The following is a 24,952-nucleotide window of genomic DNA, read 5'->3' on the forward strand; positions in this document are numbered from 1 at the left end:
AGGATGCCTACTGAATAGATGCCCCAACTTTCTAAATGATAACTTCATTTTTAAAATTTTCAGGCACTAAGAGTTATTCTTTTTATGCTGCAAAGTTCTATGGGTTTTAAAAAATGCATAATCACTGATTCTTTCAATGTTGAATAAGCTTTGAACCTCTGGAATAAATTGCACTTGATTATGCTGCATTGTCCTTATATATTGCTGTATTTGACATTCTGACACAGAATTTTTGTACCCGTGTTTCTGAAGTAGAATATTAGTCAAGAAAAATGTTTTATGTAATATCTCTGTTTAGTCCATTTCTATAGTTGTTAATATTTTTTCATACATCCAAGTTTCTGACTGGTATTATATTCCCATTGCCTGTGGAACTTCTGCTAAACCTTTAACATTTCTTATAGTGTCATTGCAGGTCATGAATTCTATTTCTGTTTGTCTGAAAGAAAGTTATGCTGCTCTTTCATTTAAAAGTACATTTTGAAAGTTACAGACTTCTGGATTATCTATTTTACTTTTATTTCTTTCAGCACAATAAAGATACTTTATTACCTTCAGACTTGTATGATTTCTGAGCAAGAATCTGTAGGAATCCTTAGCTGGTATGTGTAGCTTTGTGGTATGTGTGTTTTTTTTTTTTTAATTTGTCCTTAATCTTTTCTGTTAATCTTTATTTTCAATTTTTTGAGTATAATATGAATAGGTGGTTGTTTGATACTTTGCTTAGTTGTGTTTTTTTGTGGGGGAGGGTCATTTATCATACTCAGAGTTTCTTGGTTCTATATCTTTGTTATTAATTTTAGAAAACTCCCAGTCCTAACAATAAACATTTCTTCTCTCTTCTTTTTCTTTTCTCTCTTTGGGATTCAAACTACACATATGCTATGTTTGACCATTTAATTTGTCCCACATCTCTGGAATACCTTGTCTTCTTCCTGACTTGATTTTCTTTTTGTGTTTTAGTTTGGAAAGTTTCTATTTACCTATTTTCCAGTTCATTGATCCTGTTCTCAGCTGTTTCAAGTTTTTTGTTGAAGCCTTAAAATATCATTCTTCATTTGTTACTGTGTTTTCTCTTCTACTCAGAATTTCCAGTTGCTCCTCTCTTGTATCATCTATATTTTTATGGATATTACTCCTACATCTTGCATATTTTATTCTTTTTTCTTTAATCTTAATTTATGTTACATTTGTTTTCAATTCTTTGTCATATATTTCCAATATCTCCGCCATATTTGAACACAGTACTATTGATTCATTTACCCATTGGTAATATGTTGCTGTATGTCTCTTTTTTTTCATTTTGTCCATTCTGTTGTTGCTGATATCTGGAATAATGAATCAATCAATAGAATAGGGAAAATCATTTTTCATTCTTAGAAACTGGCATGACTTTTCTCTTACTTGACCTTTAATTTCAAGATTTGGGCTAATCTCATTTAGACTCATGCTGGACTTGAAGTTGATTGGTAACATTTTAATCTCAGTGTATCATAGGGTTCAATTCCACTAAGATAGCTTGTGTTGGGGCATTCCATGAGGGGAGAGAGGGATTGTCAGAGGGTTCACTCCGCCTTCTGCTGTAGGTCTGATCTTTGTGCCACACCTCAAGAAGGTGTATCCCTGTGTTCTTGCAATTCTTCCAACAACTTTCCCCAATTTTTCTTTCACTTGACATTTGTTAGCTGGATGATAGGGACTCGGAGTGGGTATTCTCTATTATTAAGCATCCATTTTTGGTTGGCATTGAGAATCTAGTATTTGAGATGTAAGACTTAGACCTTCTAACCCTGTTCCAACTTTTTGGACCTGCCTGTATTCCTTCCCTTAAGTTTTCATCGTTTCCCTTTCTTAGCTTCACAGTGTTTTCACCGGTGCCTTCAGGTGACAGCACTGTAAATGCTCCTCCACTCAAACTAAGGTATTTGTTCCACAGATGATATAAGGAGAAGGGTGAAGTTGAACTTCTTGTCTGTCTTGCAATGACTGTTGTTTCCTTTACTCTAGACATGCAGCAAACATTTGCTCAATGTTCTTGCAAAAGGTTCTGTGAGCACCCAATAGTACCTAGAGAAAAGCTTAGAGAGCATGCACACTCCTGTAGGGCTGTTTCTGCACCTGTTTGTCAACTCTTCTATCTGAATCCTTTTTTCCAGTGTTCAGCTATGTTTACTTCTGGAAAGCAAAGATTACATTCTGCCTCTTCTGTGATAAATTTATAGTACATATAACAGGTTTGTTCTTAATATGAGTACCTCTCTTCCCAGCCTTCTACATCTCAAGTAGAAACTGGAAGTCTTGGTTTATACATTTTCATTAAGTGAAATTATACCTTGTTATACCTCTATATATGCAAGTTTCAACATTATATTTTTGTGCCATTTTTAACAGAAACACATATATGAGTGCCATGTTTTCTTTAGGCTACACTAGATTAGAGACAGAATGAAGGACCAAGGGACCATAATAATGACAAAATCATAGACCAGAGTTAGAAACCTGGGCCTCTTATTGTCTTGTGAAGAATCTCATGTTGGACTGAAACTGTTGATTTTCTTTAATATTCCCTCAAATAAAACTGTTGGGGAAAATAGGTGACTATATCCTCCTCTCATTGTGTTAAACTCCATTATGAGGTCACACAACAGTAAAATTATGTTTTTATTCTCATTCTTGAGATGTAGCATATGATTATTATTATTATTAATTATTATTATTATTTTAATTCCCTATAGTCCTATCCTAGAAACTAGGGAGAAACATAAAAGACTGGGACAAGATTATGATGGGGTGTGGAGAGGATGGTGGAGGTGGGATGACTACAGTTTTCATCACTTCCTAGTAGTCCACTCAATCCATTGAAAGATCAGAGTCCTCAGGATCCAATCACCTCCCTAAAGTCCCACCTCTGAACATTGCCACATCAGGGAACAAGCCCTCAGCACATGATCCTATGAGGGACACTCCAGATCCAAGCCATAACAGCCATCATTTTCATTTTTAATTTAATCACTCTAAAATACTTAATAAATTCTTTCTGTGTGCCAGGCACTTTGCAAGATGCTCCAAATAAAGTACTGAAGAGTCACAGTTCCCAGACCTAGTGAATCAGTTATCCTCCTGAAAACAACATTCTGACCATTTCTCCCCATCGTCAAAGTCTGAATCTTAATGAAAAATGTCATTGGTTGAGTTTGTATAAGTGTAGGTCTCTTATGATCATTTTCATTATTTTCTCAGGATAATTCTAGGAGGTAGAGTAAGACCTCTCCCTTACAGATGAGGAAACTGAGATACAGAATAGAAATACAATATTAAATTAGGAGATACAGAATAGAAATACAATATTAAATTAGGGTGGTTTGATTTTATTAGCTCTATTCTCAAATATGCAATAATTCTCTCTCTACTGAGTCTGAATTACATAAAAGTGAGCATCTCTCCATGTATATTTGTCTATTAGAATGGGTAGATTTTTTATCTACATAATGTATCTAGATAACTACAGCTTTTTGTGCACTGATATGCTTATATATTAATATATTTATTAATTTAAATTTAAGACTGAACTTGCAACAGTGCTTAGACTGATAAAATGAATATCAAGAAAATAACCAATGAAAAATCAGCATATTACAGAGATACAGCCACATCAATGTTCATAGTTGCTTAGTTCACAATAGCCAGATTGTGGAACCAACCTAGATGTCCTTCAATTGATGAATGGATAAAGAAACTGTGGTATATATATATACAATGGAATATTACTCAGCCATAAAGAATGATAAAATTATGGCATTTGCAGGCAAATGGATGAAATTGGAGAATATCATGCCTAGTGAGATAAACCAATCTCAAAAAACCAAAGGATGAATGATATCGCTAATAAGTGGATGATGACACATAATGGGGCGTGGGAGGGGTTAGTGTTAGGGTTAGAGTTAGGGTTAGGGAGGGGGGCAAGAATGGAGGAAGAAAGGACTGTATAGAGGGAAAAGAGGGGTGGGAGGGGTGGGAGGGAAGGGAAAAAATAACAGAATGAATCAAAGAGCATTACCCTATGTAAATTTATGATTACACAAATTGTATGCCTTTACGCCATGTACAAACAGAGAAACAACATGTATCCCATTTGTTTACAATAAAAAAAAAGAAAATAACCAATGAAAACTTAACCAAATATGAAAAAAATAGTAAAGATATAGCTGACTGAAAGATCAATATATTTTAAAGAAGTTCTATTACTAAAGCAAACTTGGAATTACCTATACCTGAAATAAGTGTTAAAAAAAAAAGCCCAAGAAACTGGAAGAATATGTATTTGGTTATTTGGTTACTTTGGTGTGCTTGACATTAAGGTTAAAAGAAAAAAAAAAAACCTGTGCATTGCTTTCCAGTTTGACAGATTTGTTTATAATGCTTATTAAAAACCAATGCCAGCATTCTTAATGGTTTTGAATATCCATGTATGTTTTTCTATGTGTTTCTCTACAGATAGGCCAGTTCCCAAACTTGGGTCATAAATGCATATTGCTCATATGCTTGCTCTTTTTGTTGGTGTGGCTCTCTCTGAGGGCAAGCAAGCAATGTATTTTAGTAACTTCTATATGTTCACTCAGGCCTGGATGAAATTGCAACTGTGTGACTATCATGATGGTCTTACAAACTCTTACCTGTCAGCACTAGGAATTCAATAGGGTGAGATAAGTTGAGGCAGTATGCAGTGGTGGGAAAGGAATCAATCTGGGGACCAGAGTTGATGTACATTTCAACAGTGTTGTGAACTAAGGGAAGCCTTCTTGTCTTCCAGGAATGGTCCTTAAAATGGTTTGGGTGTGGCTGGGAAAATTTTACTTACTAAAGAAACAGGTTAGAACTGGAAACAAATATGCATCCAAATCAATAGCATCAAATTTGCAAACCAAAATTAGTGAAACAAATAAGAGTCCTCACTTACAAAATGGGGATGATAACCTATTTTGTAGGATGATGCTCATGACGTGAATAATTATATTTACAGCACAAAGGTCAGGATCTGGTCCTAAACAAGTATTCATACATGGATTGTTTTGATTTTAATTATTTAAAAAATTGGTCCTATCCTTCTATATACTTAGAGTCTATTGTGGTTATTTTCAACTTTTTTTTAAACCAAGACCCTGAGTAAGAAATACTTTATATATCACTTCCTAATATGTAGCAAGTCTCCCTCATTCACTTCCTTTTCATAATGAGAGAAGAATTTGATGAAGCAGTTTTATCTTCGCTATGTGTAATGAACTCTATTTTCCATCATCTTCTATCCCGTGCTGTTCTTAGCGTTCTTACCCTATTTCATGATTCACTAATGAGTTACAACTCATGGTTTCAAAAATGCTAGCTTAACAGGAAAAGTAGATATGTAAGTATCTATAACAAATTTGGAATCAATAGTGTTAGATCCACACACAATACATATGAGTAGTACAGTAGAAGTAACACTCTGTCTTGGAATATTAGAGATAGATTTATAGGAAAAAATCAGTGACATATTTCAGAAGGAAAAGAGAGGTTGCAAGATAAATGAAACCCAGGTATGGGAATTGCTATTACACATGGGGTATAAAAATTGTGGAATTTTGGACATTTTAAAAATCCTTAGCATATCTGGAACATTAAGCTCAAGCATATACAATAACTAATAGAAACATAAAAGGCTAGAAAATAGGGATAGGAAACAGAATCATAAATTGTAATAGTATTGAGCTTTGTATTTACTCTATAGGTATTTGGGAGGCATTGAACACGTTTAAGCAGGGGAAGGAGATAGTCATAGTTGTATCTTACAATAATTCTATATTGGTAGCATGGATCATGACTATGAGTATGTTGAGAAGAAGCATTAAGGAGACAATCTGATGTGATGGTAGAAAGATAATGAAAGGCTTTAGCAAGACCATAATGCAAGGATAGAGAAAATGGATTGAATACAAATATACGAGGTAATTGAAATGGTTTAAGATGTTTTCATTATCTGGGCAATGGGAAGAGAGAGATTAAAATGCCCCCCTCATTTTTATTTGGTGAAGAACAAGAAGGAATGACATCCTTTATTGGGAATGAGGACACAAGCCTAGGTGGGCCATCCAGGATAAGCAATCAGATGGATAGAGAGAAGAGAGAAAAATATTAATCTTTCTTAAAAAAAAATATTTATTTTTACTTTTATTTTGTTTTGTTTAATCTTTAAAAATTAGTTATACATGACAGTAGAATGCACCTTGACACATAATACATAATGGAGTACAACTTCTCATCCTCCCTGGCTACACATGATGCAGAATCCCATTGGTCAAATAACCACATATACACATAGGGCAATGAAGTCCCTTTCATTCTACTATCCTTTCCATCCCCATACCCTCTCCCCTTCCTTCACTCACCTCTACCTAATCTAAAGTAACTCTATTTTTTATTTTTATTCAGTGTATGTGCATGTATGATTGAAAAAAATCTTAATTCTAAATTTAATTGACTTGCAAAGAAAATTTCTAGTTTTCTATTTCTAAAAGTGGGTAATTTAAATAAAGACATGAAACCAGAAGTTTTGTTGTACTTTTTATCTAAAAACTATAGATACTAAATTGTCCTATACCCAGAGGATAAAAAAAGAGATAGGCAAATGGAGATGAATCCATTTGACTGTAGCTCTCCAGATGAAAATGCTAATCTAAGAATAGGATAAATTTGGGGCTGGAGTTGTGGCTCAGTGATGGAGTACTTGCCTAACACGTGTGAGGCCCTGGGTTCAATCCTCAGCACCACATAAAGATAAATTAAAAAATAAAAATATGACATAAAGAATGATAAAATTATAGCATTTGCAGGCAAATGGATGAAATTGGAGAATATCATGCTAAGTGAGATAAGCCAATCTCAAAAAACTAAAGGACGAATGATCTCGCTGATAAGCGGATGAGGACATATAATGGGGAGTGGGAGGGGTTAGCATTAGGGTTAGGGTTAGGTTTAGGGTTAGGGTTAGGGAGGGGGACAAGAATGGAGGAAGGAAGGACTGTATAGAGGGAAAAGAGGGGTGGGTGGGGTGGGGGGGAAGGGGGAAAAAATGGCAGAATGAATCAAACAACATTGCCCTGTGTAAATTTATGATTACACGAATGGTATGCCTTTACTCCATGTACAGAGAATCAAAATGTATCCCCTTTGTTTACAATAAAAAAAACAAAAAACAAAACAAAAAAAACAATAGAATAAATTTAAATTTCTTCCACTTTCTACCTTTTTCTAAGTCCCAATGACTTTCATATTTGTTTATAGATGGGGTGGGATGGGTTTGCAAGGAAGGAAGTCCTTTCAAGACCTGTAGAAGGAATAGGTATTTGAAGCAGTTGCATCTTCATTGAATTTGACCTTGAATAATTTTAGATTAGAGAATATGGAGGTATTTAGTAACATAGACTAGGTCAAAACCAAAGGGCAAAAAGTTAGAGTGACAATACATATCTGTACAATAAGTTATTAGATTAAGTGGTGAGGTGATGGGGTAGAAAACTCACGTGGCCTAAGCATTGAGTAATTTTCCTTTCAACTAAAGAAAAGCTAGAGTCGTATGAGTCACCGTGGAGTGGAAAACGTAAGGGGAGTTGTACCAATGCTTGGTGAAGGGAGAAGCCTTAATAAGCCTCTCTCTAAGCTCTGTATTTCCACCACACCCCTTCCCTTTTCACAATGAGAGTCACCAGTAAAAACTTGGTTTGGACAGTTTCCCTCACTTTCTGACTTTGCCTAAAGGCAGTTTTATTGTTCCCATTATCCAGTCTGACTCACTAAATGATTAGCAGAGGTATTCTAAAATCAGACATCTTTTGTGTTCTTCTTTGGAGAAATAGCAAGGAAAGAAGAGACTGGGGAAATGGTGATCTCCCTGAACCAAATTGCTGAGCAGTGGGTGGAGGTGAGGTAATAAATTCCAGGTAAACATAGGAATGATGACAGATGGAAACAGGGAAGGAAATAAAGATGGATCCCAGGAGGACCCTCAGAAAAGAGAGGTATGCTTGGGAACGGAAGATTTATGATCAGAATATAAGGAAAAGGGAAGCTCTATGGTTCAACCATGAGGCTTACAACAGAATTATGAGAGGGGTATTACTCCTTTTAGACAAGGATTAGGTGCCCTTATTTCCTGTCTTCATTTGTTAGTAAGGGTTTTTAGGAGGAAATGTGTCAGTACAGCTGGGAGCAACTGTTGGAATGCTGTGTGTTTGATGAAATGTGATGAAACTGAGAATCTCCCAAAGAAAAGAATAGCAATCAGCATCTACTTTGTAACAAGGGCTGGATTCAATTGAATCTTGTGGTTTGATGAAACAGTACAAAAATACTGCATTTTTGCCTTCATTATTGCACTACCTGCTTATGTTAACATGATCTGATTTTGTGTCTGTTTCTAGCAGTAACGTGAGCTCTTTTAGGGTAGGAGCAGTTATTATACTCCTTTGCATTCTTTGTGCCTAGCTTGGTATCAGGCACAGAATGTGACCATAAAAAGTGTTTGTGGAATTGAAAACGTGCATGACCTCCTGATTGATATGGACAGAGAATACAAAAATATCATTCATGGGTTTGCTTTCATTGTATTTATTTAGATGCTGGGGATTAGGTCCCAGAACCATGCACATTCTAAGCAGGTGCCCTGTCACTGAGCTGTATCCCCAGTTCTGTTTTTATTTTGCATAAACTTTAAGTATCCTATGGAGAAGGAAAAAAAGAAAAAAGTTATCTTCTGTTGGCTTTTGCCTTGTTTGGGTTGGAAGAACACTAGATAGATATACCTCCCCCTATAAACTCAGCTCTACCTGGATTCTACACCAATTGTGATCAGAGAGGCATAAACAATTGTACCTGTGTCAATCAGAAGAGTCCAGAATGACACATTGGTCTTGAATTGCTGCCTTGAGGGAGCTTGACTCCTGTATTTATCAAGAATGAAGGAAGGTCAAGGGGAAAACTCAGGGGAGGAGAACCTGGGTAGCATGCAGAGGTCTTGGATTCCATGCCCAGCACCATGGGGGGGCGCAGGAATGAAGGAAAAAGGAATTCTTTTTTAAAACCTACTCTTGGAATTCATTGGCCCGAAAGCTTTGGGCTTTTCAGTTCATATGAGCATTTGGATTTCCTGTTATTAGTTTTAAACTACAGTTTGAGGGCATTTGTCTACTCTGCTGCCTTATTCATAGGCTTCTTTATTTTGAAACATGAACCATGTGGGGGAAGTTGTATGTTGGGATGCAGCGAGGGACTTAAGTACACAGTACTTATAACCCTTGGAAGCAAAATATTATGTGGCACCCAATGTCTGTATTGTCTATTTGGTAACCAAACATTAAGTAGAAACTGTTAAAAAGAAACCATATCCTTTAATAATGGCATAGAGAACTAAATTTCACATCAGTCATTAGCAGCTCATTATACTGTCATTTTCTTGTTACATATTTTATTAATCTGTGGGTGGTAAACTTGAACATGGTTTGGGGCAGGATTTGAATTAAGAGGTGGAGCAGCTGCTACCTTGTTCTTTCAGTGACACTTGCAAATGCTTTTGTATAGTGACCTCTAGTTTAAATTTATGTGGCTCACTTAAATGTCAAACAAGCTAAGTGGTGCATTTCATTAATGAAAAATTAATGAAAACCTTGGGTTGGCACGTACTACTTGTTTACAATACATATAATTCATTAGGAAGACATCCGTCAAGCAAGGGCCTTGGCATGGGTCTGGTGGCATTGTAAATGGGCTTTATTTTCTTCCTTCCAGTTAATGAAAGTGCAAGGCTGGGAAAAATACACATAAAACAGATTTAATGAGTCTTTGGGGAAGTTGTACAGAATAGGGTACATGAGTCATAAATATCACATACAAAATCTATTTGGCCCAAATTATTTAAGATTGGAAATGACTATAATTTCATTTTATAATCAAAATGTGTCCAAGTGTTTACATCAAGAATTTAATTCCACATTTTTAAGACTCACATTTTTGGGGGGCCTTGTAATTAATTGTGTTTGATGTTGAACAAATCTTTTCGGGGTATCAGAACACCAATTTCTCCCTAAATGGAGGCAAAACTGGGGACTTTATCCCTAGATATAGGGCATAACCTTTTATTTTCCTTAAGTCTTCAAAAGTGAATCTTGTTCATATGTATACATTTTTAAAAGATGACTTCAAAGAAATGCTTTATTTCTCTACAAGTTAAGTCACTGAATATTCAAGTAACCAGAGCATCACCGGTTTTCTGTTTCTGTCCCTTTTACTTTATTTCTTCAGTCTTTCCTCGCTCTCACTGTTATTTCCTGGTGTGTACAGATCTTCTATTATTTGCAAGTTGGATAATATGTACTGGTGGGAAAATTAACTATTGGTCATGTAGGCCACCTGAGGAAATTACTTTTGTTTTTCTCAACATATACAGAAGGAATTGATACATAAACAGGGTTCCAGAATGCGTTTAGTAAATAGAAAAAAAAAAAAAAAGAATGAAACAGCCATTCCTCAAGGACCGTCCTGAGGGGTTTGTCTAGCAGAGTGGTGGAATCTCACCTGCAAACATTGCTTAAGGTTAGTTACCAGGTGACTGTGGCAACTCTTTTGGCTTAGGTCATCAAGAAAGTAACTGGAAAGAGCAGGATTTGGTTTGTTCCTTGGAAAATGAGATTGTTGTATAATGGGTCTTTATTGCCTGTGGCCTGTTTGTGGCAGAAACCTTCCCCAGTGCCTGACACAAGATAAGTGCGTTCATGGAGAGCTCAGGAAGAAGATGTGGAGGGAGAGACGGCAGTGGGAACAGAGAAAAGGGAAATTTAGAGCACTCAAAAAAGGATTTATATTTGTGATATTAACTGAGAAAAGTACAAATGAGAAATATGGTTGCAGTAGAAGAAAAGGGGAGAGGCTAGAAGGCTGGTGGTGTGTCTCTGGAGTCCGTCTTCCTTTGTTCAATGACACTTACTCCCACTGACCACCTTGGTAACTCTGGGCAAAGTGCTTGATCTCACTCTGGTTCTGTTTCAGTTTAAAAATAAATATCATAAAGAAAACTCCCTTATAGCATTGCTGAGAACATTGCATTAATTAACATTCTTTTAACTAATTGACATTATAAAGTGCTAAGAACAATATTTTCTATAGCAAGTGCAGTGTTCACATTTCCTAAACCAATAATGGGATGGGTTTTAGAGGGATCCTTGGATAAAATTTTTAAAAAGAAATACTTCTAGAATTTGATTTTAAATTGCATTTTGAGTCTCATTTTTCCCTCCATAATTGACGAACTTTAAAGGAACAGAACAATGTTTGGAATATTTTGACTGTAGGAGACTAGATTTTGTAAGAGGGGACCATGACATGATGAAATATGCAGATCAACCCCTGCACTAGAGGACAAAGCTGGGAGCCAGAGTGCTACATCCAACCCACAGATGTGTTCTGCATTCCCCATATGATGGAACTGCACACTGTTATTTATCTGAATTATTCAAAATTACTGATGAAATAGGATGTTCCTTTGTATCAACTCTCAAATTCCACATTTTTTATTTAAAATAAGATAATTTGGTCATTCCCATAAGACACTCATAAATTAGAGCTGAGTAGAAGTGGGAACTTCAGAAGTGCACATGTGTACACCTTTTTGTCAAATCAATTACAAGAACAATGAGGGCAAATCTTTGCCGTTTTATCCCCTCTGGTATCCTATGGTATGCTTGGATGAGGACGATGATGAGTTTTTTTCAATATGGAAGGAGGTGTTATGGGTTAGATCAAAGCACTATCTTTTAGCCTATTTGGATTTCACAATTGATCAAGTATCCTGCATTGCCTCCTGTCTGTCTCATTTTCTTAGCAGGATGCCAAGGCTAACGTGATCTCGATGGACTACGTGAAGAATTTTAATGTTATCTCCTTGCTGAGCTGAAATCAACTCTCACCACTGCTTAAGAAAAGGTCGTGGCTGTCAAAACAGTATCACTGCAAGCTAAGGACATCAGAATGGCAGCTGCCAACCTACACACTGCCTGTCATCATCAGGAAGCCAATAGTCATCCACAGACCCAGTGAAACAACAGGATCCTAGGATATCACCAGATGGGGCAATCTGTCATGTGCAAGCTGTGGAGGACAGGATGAAGTTCCTTTATATGAGCTGAGGGTGCCAAGTGCCACACACTTTCAAAAGAGAGGCCAAGGCCTGCCAATCATGACAATCGTTGTAATGCAAAAAGGTCAGATAGTCTTGTCTTTGTGTATCAGAAATGCCAACTTTCTGTCAATGATGAGGTCAAAAATCTGTACTAGATTAAAAGCATTTGTGCCAGGAGCCTCAAACTTTCAAAAGGTCAGTGTTAGTGCCAATCAAAAGTCATGTACAGAATGGAAGTTAACTTCTGCCTAAACTTTAATGAAATAGTTTCTCTATTTTATTTCCTAACTAAACAACTGAGCCCATGGTCACTATCAAACTGTGCCGTCTCCTGGTTCTCTGTGCAAGTCAGGTCCAGACCTGGTCACATATCTTCTAAATGATTGGTTCTCAAAACCGCTGGCAGATCAGATTGGCTTGGAAGGCTAGGTAGAATGCAGCTAGCAGTGTACCACCCCTAGTTTTCTGATTCAATGGGTCAGGGATGGGGCTCAAGGATTTTCATTTCAAATAAATTCCAAAGTGATGCCAACAATGTCTAGGGACCATGCTTTGGGGACTCCTGCTCTCGGTGGTCTAGGAAGACCAACAAAAGTTAAAGGGCTGTGCTTCCCACATGTCACCTAGGAATGTTCACAATTGTTGGCTTTTATTTTTATTTCAACTGTTTTTTCTTAAAGTTTTGGCTGTTTTGTTAGCATTCTTTCAGTAAACGTTTTATAACCAGATGTTTTCCAGCATTAAGCTAAGGGAATTTCTAGACGGTTAAACACAGGCACAAGCACAAACACTCTTGTAAACACAGGAAAGAAAATGTTATTTTCTTTGGCACAAGTGATATTAATGATGAATTAGTAATAGTGGTAAAATCCTGGGCAAAAAAAATGAAACAAAACAAAACAAAACATGGTAGAATGATAGGCTGGCTGGTTTATGGGCCACTGGCTTTCAAAATCCAGTATCCAATTCGTGTGGAGCAGACCTTTCTGTTGACCTCTGTAGTTGCATACTTGATGTTTACCCTGGGGTAAGTAGATAGATATCTACTATATAGAAGTGAATGCTTGTGATTTTTTTCTTCCCAATGTGTTCTACTCTTGTCTCCATGATTCTTATTTCATGGAATTTTCAATTACCTTTTTGTAAGACCTGAAAAATAGGGATCCTTCTTGTCATTTCTGTGTGTTATTACTTATCTAAAACCAAGTTCTGTTGGTTGATTCTATTTCCAAAATGTGTATCCTGAAATGTGTCCATTATCTTGGCCTCTTCCAGTATCCAACAACTTTTGTTGCAATCAACAAACACCTTTACTCATGCTTATTACATTAACCATCTAAATGTACCAACATTTTTTGTTACTGTTTTATTTTTAATTTTTTCTGGTTTGTTCTTTATTAATGTGATGATATATTAATGTATTTTTATCATAAATGCTTTAAGTCTATGTTATGAAACATGAAAATCCTTCCCTTACTACCTTCACCTTCTCCTTTGCCCCCAAAGGTACTTCTGATAAAAATATGGTATATGTCACTGTATACACACCTGTAATCTCAGCAGCTTGGGAGACTGAGGCAGGACAATCACAAGTTCAAATGCAGCCTCAGCAATTTAGCAAGGCCCCAAACAATTTAGTGAGACCCTGTCTCAAAATTAAAAAAAAAAAAAAAAAAAAAGAAAGGACTGGGGTTGTTGCTCAATGGTTAAGCATAACTAGGTTCAATCTCTAGGACTGGAAATGTCTTATGTATATATGAAAATATATCATTTGGATGATGTCTTCCAAGAGCCCATGTGTTAAAGTCAGGGTTCCCATGGTGGCACTAATGAGAACTGGTAGGACTTTGAGGAGGCAGGGCCTAGTGAGAGCTCTTTAGATCATTACAGGTGTGTCCTTGAAGGGGATCATAGGAACTCAGTCTCTCACTCTTTGCAACCTGGCTTGTAGGGTAAGTGGTATGTTTTGCCATGTGTTTCCATGATGTGCTGCTCTTATCAGAGGCACAAAACAACAGAACATCCTTTAGACTGAAAACATGGACAATAAGAGCTAAACAAACCTTTCTTTCTTTATAAGTCACTTGCCTCAGGTATTTCAATGTGGTAACACAAAGCTAGCTAAACATGTTTTTCATCTGTATTATATTGGGTGCTTAGAGGTTCTTCAACATGTACACTTGTTCATGTCCATTGTTTTGATTTGTTTTCATCTATTTACTCATTTTAAAGTTTGAAATAAAGGTGCTATAATACAAATGCACTATTCTTCATATGATTACTACTTCACTGATAGATTTTATTTTGATTTTTTTTACTTTTTCACAAGCCCTGCAATGTACCATATTTTTATATATGTCTCCAGGAACATGGATAAGCATTTTTCTTTTTTGAACTTTAGAATAAATATAAAATTAGATCATATAATAGTTTTTGACAATAAATATAATCAGAGAAAGATTTCTGAGAGTAAATCCAAGTTCTTTAACAACTATGACAAAGTCCAAACATCTAGTGCCTGTCTCCTCTCTAATCCTAAAGCAATCTCCCTTCTGCACATTCTGTCCCAACTATATTGGCTGTCCTTTAGTGCTTTAAATATTCCTTTCTTTTTGTTTTTATTCATGTGGTTCCAACCCTCTGGAATACTCTTTCCTGATTTTTTTCCTGGTAATTTTGTTTTTACCACAAGGTTTCCTTTACATGCTAAATCCTCAGAAATGTGAATCGTATTCCAAAGACCACTGTTTTCTCTAATTAAATCATGGGGATAATTGCCTGTTATAAACAAAGTTTATCTTTTATAAGTTTTTCCTTAACCTCACATTGTAATTTGCATAATTATTTGTTTGACATTTGCCCTTCCACCTCACCCCTTAACCTGTAAAATTCTATGAGGACAAAAACCATATTTTACACATTTTACATGGTTTAGTGACTCAATGAATATTTTCTTTGATGTTAAATGTTAAACCTGCAATGACCTGAAGCTTTTTAGCATTTATAATTCTTGAACAGTTTGCTTGTTTGCTTTTTATGATGCCTCCTGTGTACAGTTGTATGTAGGTCAGGTTGCTTTAGTTTGTGCTGTTTTGTGTTGAGAAAGAGCTCAGATGAACAGAACAGAATTGATGACATTTCTGAATGCATGGCATACTGTCTTCAGCAGTGTGTGCACACCCCTTTTTAAATTTTTTTTTTTTTTTTTTGCTATGCTGGGGATTGAACCCAGGCCCTTGTGCTTTCAAGGTAAGCACTCTTATCAACTGAGCTATCCCCAGCCCTACTCCCCTCTTTTGTTTTATGGTTTTTAAAACCTGCATCATCCCTCATAGTTACCCACATGTGCTCTTTCTCTTCAGTTTCCATAGTTTGTTTATATATTTATGTTTTTGCGATAGATACTAGTTTTATATGTTTACCATGTTAGCAATTTTGTGCAATTTCTGTTTATTTTTTCACATCTATATGCATATTTTTATGTAAACAAGGTCTTTTTTTCTGATTACTACATAGTATCTTATAAAATCCATATGGCACACTTTACTCATCTGTTCTCCATTGATAAACACCCTAGTCTTCCTTCACTTTTTTTTGACCACAGAGAACACATCACTAGACATTTTCATGTATGTATCCTACCACATCTTGTACTTTTTCCAGGATGTATAACTCACAGTGGAATTAAATGGGTCACAAATAGATACTCATCTCAGAGACTGTTTAGTGTTACTCAGATTACTTCCTTTTCTTTCTAGGCTCACATCTTGACTATAGTTGGGAATGGCCATGTGACTTAGTGCAAACCAATGGGAGATGGTGAGAATAAGGTGTCACTACCAACCCTGGCCCATGAAGTCCTTCCCTGTGACTTCCTTCCTCATCCATTCTGGCTGGAATAGTGTGAATCTGGAGGAGCTTAGGAGTCACATGATAGAGAACAGAGCAACATAACGAAACCAACCTGAGTTCTGAAAACATAGTTTATAGGAAAACTAACTGATGGAACTGTTATATGAGGAAGAAAGTATTGTTATAACTGACTGTTGATATGTTTCTTTTTTGCATTTATATCTAACATTATTTCAACTACTATTGTATTTATACTCAGTGTTCTCCAGATAATTTCCGATTGCTCTTCAAAATCACTTTCCCAATCATAAGATCCTCATTTCACCTATTCTATGAAATATTTGATAACTATTATCTGACTTTGTAATTTTTATACAAACTGATAGATTTAAAGTGGAATCTCAATTCAGCATTTTTAAAATTGCATCTTTTGAGAAATGGTGAAGACATTTCTTTGTGTACATACTGACCTTATGATTTTCTCTTTATGGATTATAATTCACATCATTATTCCATTAATCCATTTTGTTTTCTCTCTTTCTCTATAAATTTCATACATTAAACGTTAATTGATTGTGAATGTAGTAAATATATTCTCAGCCTAAAACCTGCTTTGTAATTATATACCATAATTATAATGTGAATTTCTTTATTGGACTGATATTTTAAATTCACATGAAGCTTAATCTATAAATTGTTCTTTATGAGTTGTGCTTTAAGGATAGGTTTAAGAAATCTTTGCCGGACACAAATATATTCTCCTATATTTGTTTCTAGTGGGTTTTAAGAGTTTTCCTTTCTCATTTATGGCTCAGGTATATTTAGTCTTAACTTTTGAATATATGTGGTAGGAATCTAGTTTGGTGTTCTCTACATTGATTTAATTTTCCCAAATGCTATTCACTAAATAATTAATTGTTCCCAAATTGACATATATTTAGTTCCCATATAGACGCTTCTGTCTTATATTCTCTATTATGTGCTGTTGTTCCATTTATCTATTATTGTTCCATAACTATGCAGTTTATATTCAAATTTGTTAATGGCTGAATATGTGGTAGGGAAAGTCTTCCCTTTCTGCTACTGTTTGAAAATTATCACTATATTAAACTTGGTTCTTTGATTTAAAACTCACAACCTTTTCATTTCTCTCCTAGTCCTTAAATGAAATTTTAAGTGAAATTATATTTAATTTCATTAAATAATTCATACACAATTGATATCTTTTCAATAATTTATTCCCACTATGGTAGGGCTTACCATGTATTTCTGTTGTTCTTAATGCACTTTATAAGTTTTAAATCTTTTTCCATTCAATTTCAACACAATATTTATTTGATTAATTACTAGAAACTCTAGATAGATAAAAAGAAAAAGAGAGATGGAGATACTATAAGTGGTATTTATTACTTTATTCTGTTTCATTTTTAATTGGAAATTCCTGAGATACAAGAAACTTAATGAGTTTACATGTTGATTTATTATCCTGTGGTCATACTAAGTTCTTTTATTGTTTTCGTATTTTGCCTCTTGACTCTCTAGTCCTTGCATGGTGCATGATAGCCATTGTTTATTCCTCCTTTTGTGTTTTCAGCTCATGTTGCTTGTCCATAACCACACATTATAGAATGAGAAATGGCAAGAAGAGGAAGTACCCATTTTCCATCACTATAAAAGGGATGCTTTTAAAGCTTCTCTCTTTAGAGTTGATTAACTCTCTAGGTTAAGTCAGATTAATTACATAAAGAAAAGAGAATTTATCTTTCTTATATCTGGGTGTTGATGTTTATCAAGGAAATTTATCTGTTGAGATAATTAATGAATTTGGCAATGCTCTAGGCATCTCAAGAGATGAAGGATAAAAGTGTAATAATACTTGCTTCTGAGTTATATTTTTTCACCCACAAAAAGTGTACAATGTATTCATTTAGCAATCCATATACAAAATAAAGTATTTCAGGAATGAGTAGTTTGGAGGAACGGATTATTCTGTATGTAAAAGACACTACCTGCATACCTTTCCTTACACAAAGCTTTCTGTGCAGTTGTAGTTTTAAAAACTTTGTCTTTTGAATAGGGCGAGTTTCAAGATTCTTATACAATCAGTGAGAGACTTATGATTCTGATGCTTTTTAATAAATTTCAGTGTCTTTATTTTTCCTTTCCCATTTTGATCTTCATTCCATTCTCTCCTATATTAGAATGACTTTTCAAACTATCTTCACCTTTTGAATTCCTGTCTGTCACTTCAGACTCAGGTGAAATGTGCTCTCCTTCGAGAACTTTTCTGTAATAACCACAAAAACAATAAAAACATGCGGTGATCTTAGAATAGATCCTTCTCCTATAACCCTACAATTTTCCATGTTTTATTAGCTTCAATGAACATATATTGTGTTATCATATGTGTTAGATGCAGGAAATAATAAGAAAAGAAAAGAAAATATTGTGCCTGTCCCTAAATAGATCAGCGGCTAGGAAGAGAAATAGAAATATTTGCAGACAAAATGTCATGGGAGAAGCTCAACAATTCCAGAACCAATGAATCAGAAAAGAAGGAATGGTCGCTTGCATTGGGAATATGTAGTTATACCTTCACAGAAAAAAAATGATATTTAAAGGAGAAAAAGGTGAAGTCATTTCAGACAGGTACCACTGTATCAAACAGAGCATTGATATGAATAAAGGTATTTTTGCAAAACTATGAAGAACTCAATATGTTGGTTGTATACTGAGCACATATGAGAGTGGAGGATGGCTAGAGGGAACGAGGTGAGACGTGAGACTGCAGAAGTAGGCAGCACCCCGTTTCTAATGAATTGTGCATACAGTGCTTTGAAATAATTTCTTCAGTAATGGGGACCTATTGAGATAGATAGAATAACATGATTGGATCTGTGTTTGGACAGGATTAGACCACCAGAACTGTGCATGGCTTATTATGGATGGAAGAAAAAGGCGATGGTAGAACTTGCCTTTGCAGATAAGCCAGAAGGACGGTGGTGCAGTTGAGTGAGGCTGGGCCATCTGAGGGGGAGAACAGGATGCAGAGGATATTTAGGAGGTAGATCTAGGAAGACTTTCTGACTCATCTAAAGAGAAATATGAAGAATTCTTTTCCTTTCGTAGGTGCTAGTCCAGGTGAGACTTATAAAAGGGAGAATCTGTTTTGCTGGAGTTGGAAATGCAATGTGAGAGAGGGGGAGTGTATGAGACTGTGACTCAGAAGGTTACTACAATAAGAGTTGTGGATCTTAAAGAATATTATACAAGGACTGGGGATATAGCTCAGTTGGTAGAGTGCTTGCTTTGCATGCATAATCTCCAGCACCACCACCAAACAAACAAAAATAACAATATATATATATTATACAAAAATAATTTCAAAAATAATATATATTATACTATATATTTTATAAAAAATTACTTTCTGGATTATAGTTGAAGTCATGGGTGTGCTTGAGGCTGCTCAGAGTGGATGACATCTCTAACAACAAACTCTTAAATGATATCAAATTTAATTTGCAGATTGTGGATGTAGCTTAGTAGTAGAGCACTTGCTTAGAACGTTGAGGCCCAAGACTCCATTCCCAGAAATGAGAGGGAGAGGGAGAGGGAGGGGAAGGGGGAGGGGGAGGAGGAGAAGGAGAAGCAGAAGAAAGAAGAAGAAGAAGTAGAGAGAGACAGAGACACTATGGGAACTGAGAAAGTAAATTGATAAGTATAGATTAAAAAGAATAGTCAAAGACATAGGTGGGAAACAAAGGGTTTATTGTTGACATTAAAATAGTATCTGATTTCTGTCCCCTCAGATGGCCCTTACATTTTCTGGTTGCTCAGTTCCTCAAGTCCAGTCTGCTATGATTATATCTTCCAACCTAACCTCAGCCACTTACTACTATGTCTATACCATGCTGATACTTTGCAAATGTGACCTACACTCAGTTGCTTCATGAATTCAGTGTTTTATAACCAATATTTATTAAATAAAAAAGGTAAGAAAGGAAAGGATACAGAGGATTGGATAAAAGATATCAGCAGGTAGCAGATTATATCGTGAAAATCCTATCACAGTGACACTCTTTTTCATCTCTATACCAAGCAGATACACTCCCACCCTTTTCTGAACTCCTGAAGCACTTTCTCTTGAAATATCTCCTATGGGGTGCTTATGAGTTCTGTAGTCCTCTCACTAGAATAGAAAATCCTTGAATGTAGGAATTTTCTGTCTGATTCTCTGTAGTATCCTCAGAAACTAGAGCACCTGGTGATTAGATTAAAAAATTAGCTGCATAATAAAGAAACACATTCTTCCCTGTATCGTGTAATTGTATTTTGAGCAGAGCCCACCTATTACCATAGATACAAACTAGAAATTTGATTGACAAGAATTCATTTATCATTTATGTGTTTAGTAAAGTTTTCCTACCGAAAAGATATCCTGTTTTGACACTGCAATTTTTGTTGATATTCATAAAAAATTATATAATTTTTCAGAAATGAGCTGGGATCATGCTTATGAAAATCATAATTTAAAAAGAATAAAGAATATTTTTGCTTAATCATATTATTATTTCTAAAATATCATTCCTGCCATTCTTCTTTTGTGTGCATGCTAATAATTTTGCTGTTTCTATTTCTCCTCTTTTTCATTTTATAGTGTACTTTTTTTTTTTAGTGTAATGTGCTCACTATTTTTGATTTTGATTTTTTAAAATTTGAGAGCAGATGGCTTTGCTACAAGAGGAATAACCTATAAAAAATGTTGCATACACGAACAAATGAACAGATTTTTGATATAATCAAATGAAACATAAATTGAATGGGCACATGTATAATTATACATCTAATTATTTTACTGCATGAGAATTCTACAGAAATGGAAGTAGTACACAAAAATATGTAACATTGCACTTATCCTAGCAAATCACAATTTTTTAAAAAAAATTTTACTTCCTAAATGTTTATAATCAATCTCAGTTTCAAGAACATTTCTACCATATCAGAGTCAGACATAGTATGCATGCACACAAAAGTACAGCTTCTGTGGAACAATAGATCTAGCTAGAAATCCACTAAGAAGAGATGATAATTGTAAGCTTGGTTTCAATTCTAGGGTTAATATGCATTCTATGGCCAAGAAACGTATGAAATAAAATCATAACCCCCTTTGAACCCTGTACCTCACTCTATTGTACCTGAAGTAATTTTGATTTAGTCTTCTTCAAAATCAAAAGAAAATCTCTTGGCCAGAACAGTCTCATAAGAATTGCATAGAGGAAACAACTCTGTTGTGAATATAAGCTAATTTGCAAATTCTGGGCCTGGTCTTATAGTACTCAGAAGCAGGAAAATCAAAACAAGATTGGTGAATATTTACATTTAAACCCATGCAAACTCTTAAAAAATTTCAATTAAAATAGCTTGTTTAGTGTTAATTGGATATAAAAGGAAAAATCCCCTGAAATGTTAAACTGTGAAAATATTTTTACTTAATCTCTGAGAAATGTCACCTTTAGTTCTGAAACAGGTCATGAGCACAAATAATAAAACTTGTATTACAGAAAATTGAATTTTCAGATAATCTATAGAACAAGTTTTTTTTTTTTAATAGGAAATTTAAATTGCTTTTGTTGCTTGTAAATGAAATCATGGTTCTATAGGAAACCACTACTCTGGAAATTAATGGATGTCCTAGAGTTCATCTATTGTAGTGGTGTGTGGGAGCACATAGTTTTCAACCATAATGAGAGTATTGTTGCACAGGAAGTGCCAAATTCTTTGATTTTTGAAAATGTTAAAACACCCTTTATTTCAAGCACTTGAGCACAGTCAAAGCTGGATCCAAGCACAAAGTAGAACATTAAATTTCACAGAAGAAAAATTTGGCAGTGTATACCTAAACCTTTATTTGGTCTATTAATTTTAAATCTGGTGCTATCTCTCTTATTTCTTTTCTAATTAATATCAAGACTAAGATAAAGATATAAGCATCAACATAGTATATTTTTAATATTAAGTATCTCCAGTTTCTGCTCATATATTTAATTCTCCTGATCTCTCTCTCCTCCCCCTTTTTATTTTATTTTCCCATTGTTTTCCTCTGGGTCAAGAATGTGATTTATCAGTGACTATTTTTTTTTTCTGTAAGAAATGGATTTCTTTGTGTATTTTTAACTAGAGTCCAAAATCTTGACTTTACCATGTGTACCTTCTCTTGGAAGAAGCTAGAATTGAGTTGCACTTTCTGTCTTCATAGTTTTAGATCGTGCAACATTGAGAGTTAAGAGAGGTTCCATCTATTGAGGTCCGTGACTGACCACACAGGAAATCTTGCATCATGATATTCCAGGATCTGGTTCTGAGCTTCACCATCTCTGGAAATCTGCTGCATGAGAGCACTTAGAGTTTAAGCATATCTCTGGAACTGATCACAAAATTCACAAAGGCTGATACATAAAGTAAAATACCAACTTTTTAATTGGAACTTAAACCCTAAAAGGAAGCCAAGTATTCATTTCTAAAAGGAAATGGGTCATTGACTGCCAAACTCTGGAGACACACATATGTTGGAGGAGCATGACATTGAGGCAAGGAGAGGTGGAGCTGCTCAGTTTGACAATTTGACATATCCTTTTTTAGGATAACAGTACAAGGGCCAAGTTGAAATAGATATCTCTGCCAATAGGTCATGATACCCCCTTTTAATCAATACAAAAGAGATAAGAATTATTTCTCACTTACAAATTTTCTTTTATCTAGATTATAAACACTAAACTGATTCTGCTAATGCAATTTTTCTTAAAGGCAAAAACATAAAATTATTTAGGATTTTGTGTAATTGCAGTCATATCACAATCCAGTTTCTGGAATCCATAATCTTATGCTAATTAGACTTTGGCATTGCTGGCATTCCATAACTTCCTTTTATTTCCCATACCTATACTAACAATGACTTGTGTAGGTTTTCCAGGTCCTGCATGGATTTGAGTTCAATTGCTTAGGGTGTTACCATGAATCCCATTGAAATTCTTATCACTACTGTTTTCTTCCAGATAAGGATTACTGAGCATAAACCAAGTATCAAGTCTAATTTAATCTTTACAACATATTTAGGGTGAAGGTGAAATTATTGTTATAATATCTATTTACAAGTGAGGAAACCAAGATTTATGCAAGTCCAAGGTTAAATAGAAAGTAGCAAAATTAAAAATTCAAGTCAGATATAACTGATTTTAATCTGGGTTCTAACTCAGAGTAATTTTACTCTGAATTTATGATAGTGCTCTTTAACATGCAGAGACTTGCAAACGTCAATAAGCCATATCTGAGTTTTTTTTTAAAGCAAGTTAGAAAAATTGAGAGAAGTCTCAGAGTTGCATTGGATCTTAGATTTTTCTAGATAAAATATTATAAAATGGGTAGCTACTCTAATTTATGTAGCTTTAAATCCACCAGGGTACCATGACCCTGGTAAAATTGCTTGCCATGTTACAGTTGTCATAAATATTCTGCAAGAATATTTATAGAGTATGGTAAATGTATAAGAAGTTTAGCAAAGCATAAAGCAGCAAAGACAAAGTGCTTACTCCAAAATGGCTGTGATCTAATTTAGATGTAGACAGAATACTAGACACCTATAAAATACTACCAGAGAGTTGGTTGATTGACTCATACCCTCATTCATGGTACCATAAATCACATGGTAACACTCTAAACATCTAATGAGCAGCTGGGTAGATCATCAAGACCATTTTTTGGCTACTATGACAGCAGCAGGTGGTTTCATTTTAAAATAAAATGGGAAATAGCCAAGAAGCCAGAGGAAAAATGTAATATATGACTGTCTTTATTAGTGCTATGCAATACAGCATCCTGGAAGGGATAGAAAGTCATACTCAAAGAAGACTACATTTCCTACTGTTCAATGGAAGCAACTTCATTTCTATACCCCATAAAGGGATATTTAAAAAAACGAAAACATTTAAAATGAGATGCTTTTATCAGTTACTTATGTTTACTCATATGTTAACATGACTGCTCACCGAAGTCAAGTGAAGTGGAGAAATACGGTGGCAGTCACCCAATTGCAGTGAAACACACAGCAGATAGAGATGATGGTGCCTGGAATGGTGTGCCAAGGACTGTGTGCTCCTGGAGGACAGGGTCTTAGATTTCCCTTGCTCACTGTTGGCCTCCACCACCCCTAACACACATACAGGTACACACACACAGATTTAAGCATGTTAAGAGTCTGTCCAGTCCACTTTTTTGCTGAGATTTTGAGAAAGAACAAGCATATGTCTAACCACTGTTTAGGCTTCCTCTTTTGGACCAGCCTGCTTGCTAACCCCAAGCATCTCTTTTCTTTCTGTTCTTTCATGATCAAGTTTATAAGTCAGGCTCCATCCTAGTTGGAAGTGGTCAGCCATTCTGAAGTGGCCAAATAAAAATCAGTGAAAGTATCAGAAACTCTGACTTTGGCCAGATATTTAATTTCTACCAGCTATCCCAGCTTTATCAGTAATAAAACTGCCATTTTTTGCTCCATCTGTCTGATTTTGTTTTGGTCTCAGTCATTTCAAAACTTGGAAGGAAGAAGAAAGGTTGTGATTAAATTCCAAAATATATAACAAATGTCTACTGAATAATTGATCCAGGTAAATTATACATTACAAAAATAAAAGAATGAGTAGGTTAAATTTGGTTTGTTTGTATCTTTGTTTTGAATGACTATGCATATCATATGTGTCTTCACATTTCTTGTTAGATTTTCTTTTGTTAGATTGTGGGTCCTTTGATGTAATGTCTATATTTTATTCATTTTTGCAACAACTAACACTTAATAGTTGCAAGCATATAACAAGTGATAAGTATATTTAGTATTGAATGGTCTTG

The sequence above is a fragment of the Sciurus carolinensis genome, chromosome 2, assembly GCF_902686445.1.
Source record: "Sciurus carolinensis chromosome 2, mSciCar1.2, whole genome shotgun sequence".
Classification (NCBI taxonomy): domain Eukaryota; kingdom Metazoa; phylum Chordata; class Mammalia; order Rodentia; family Sciuridae; genus Sciurus; species Sciurus carolinensis.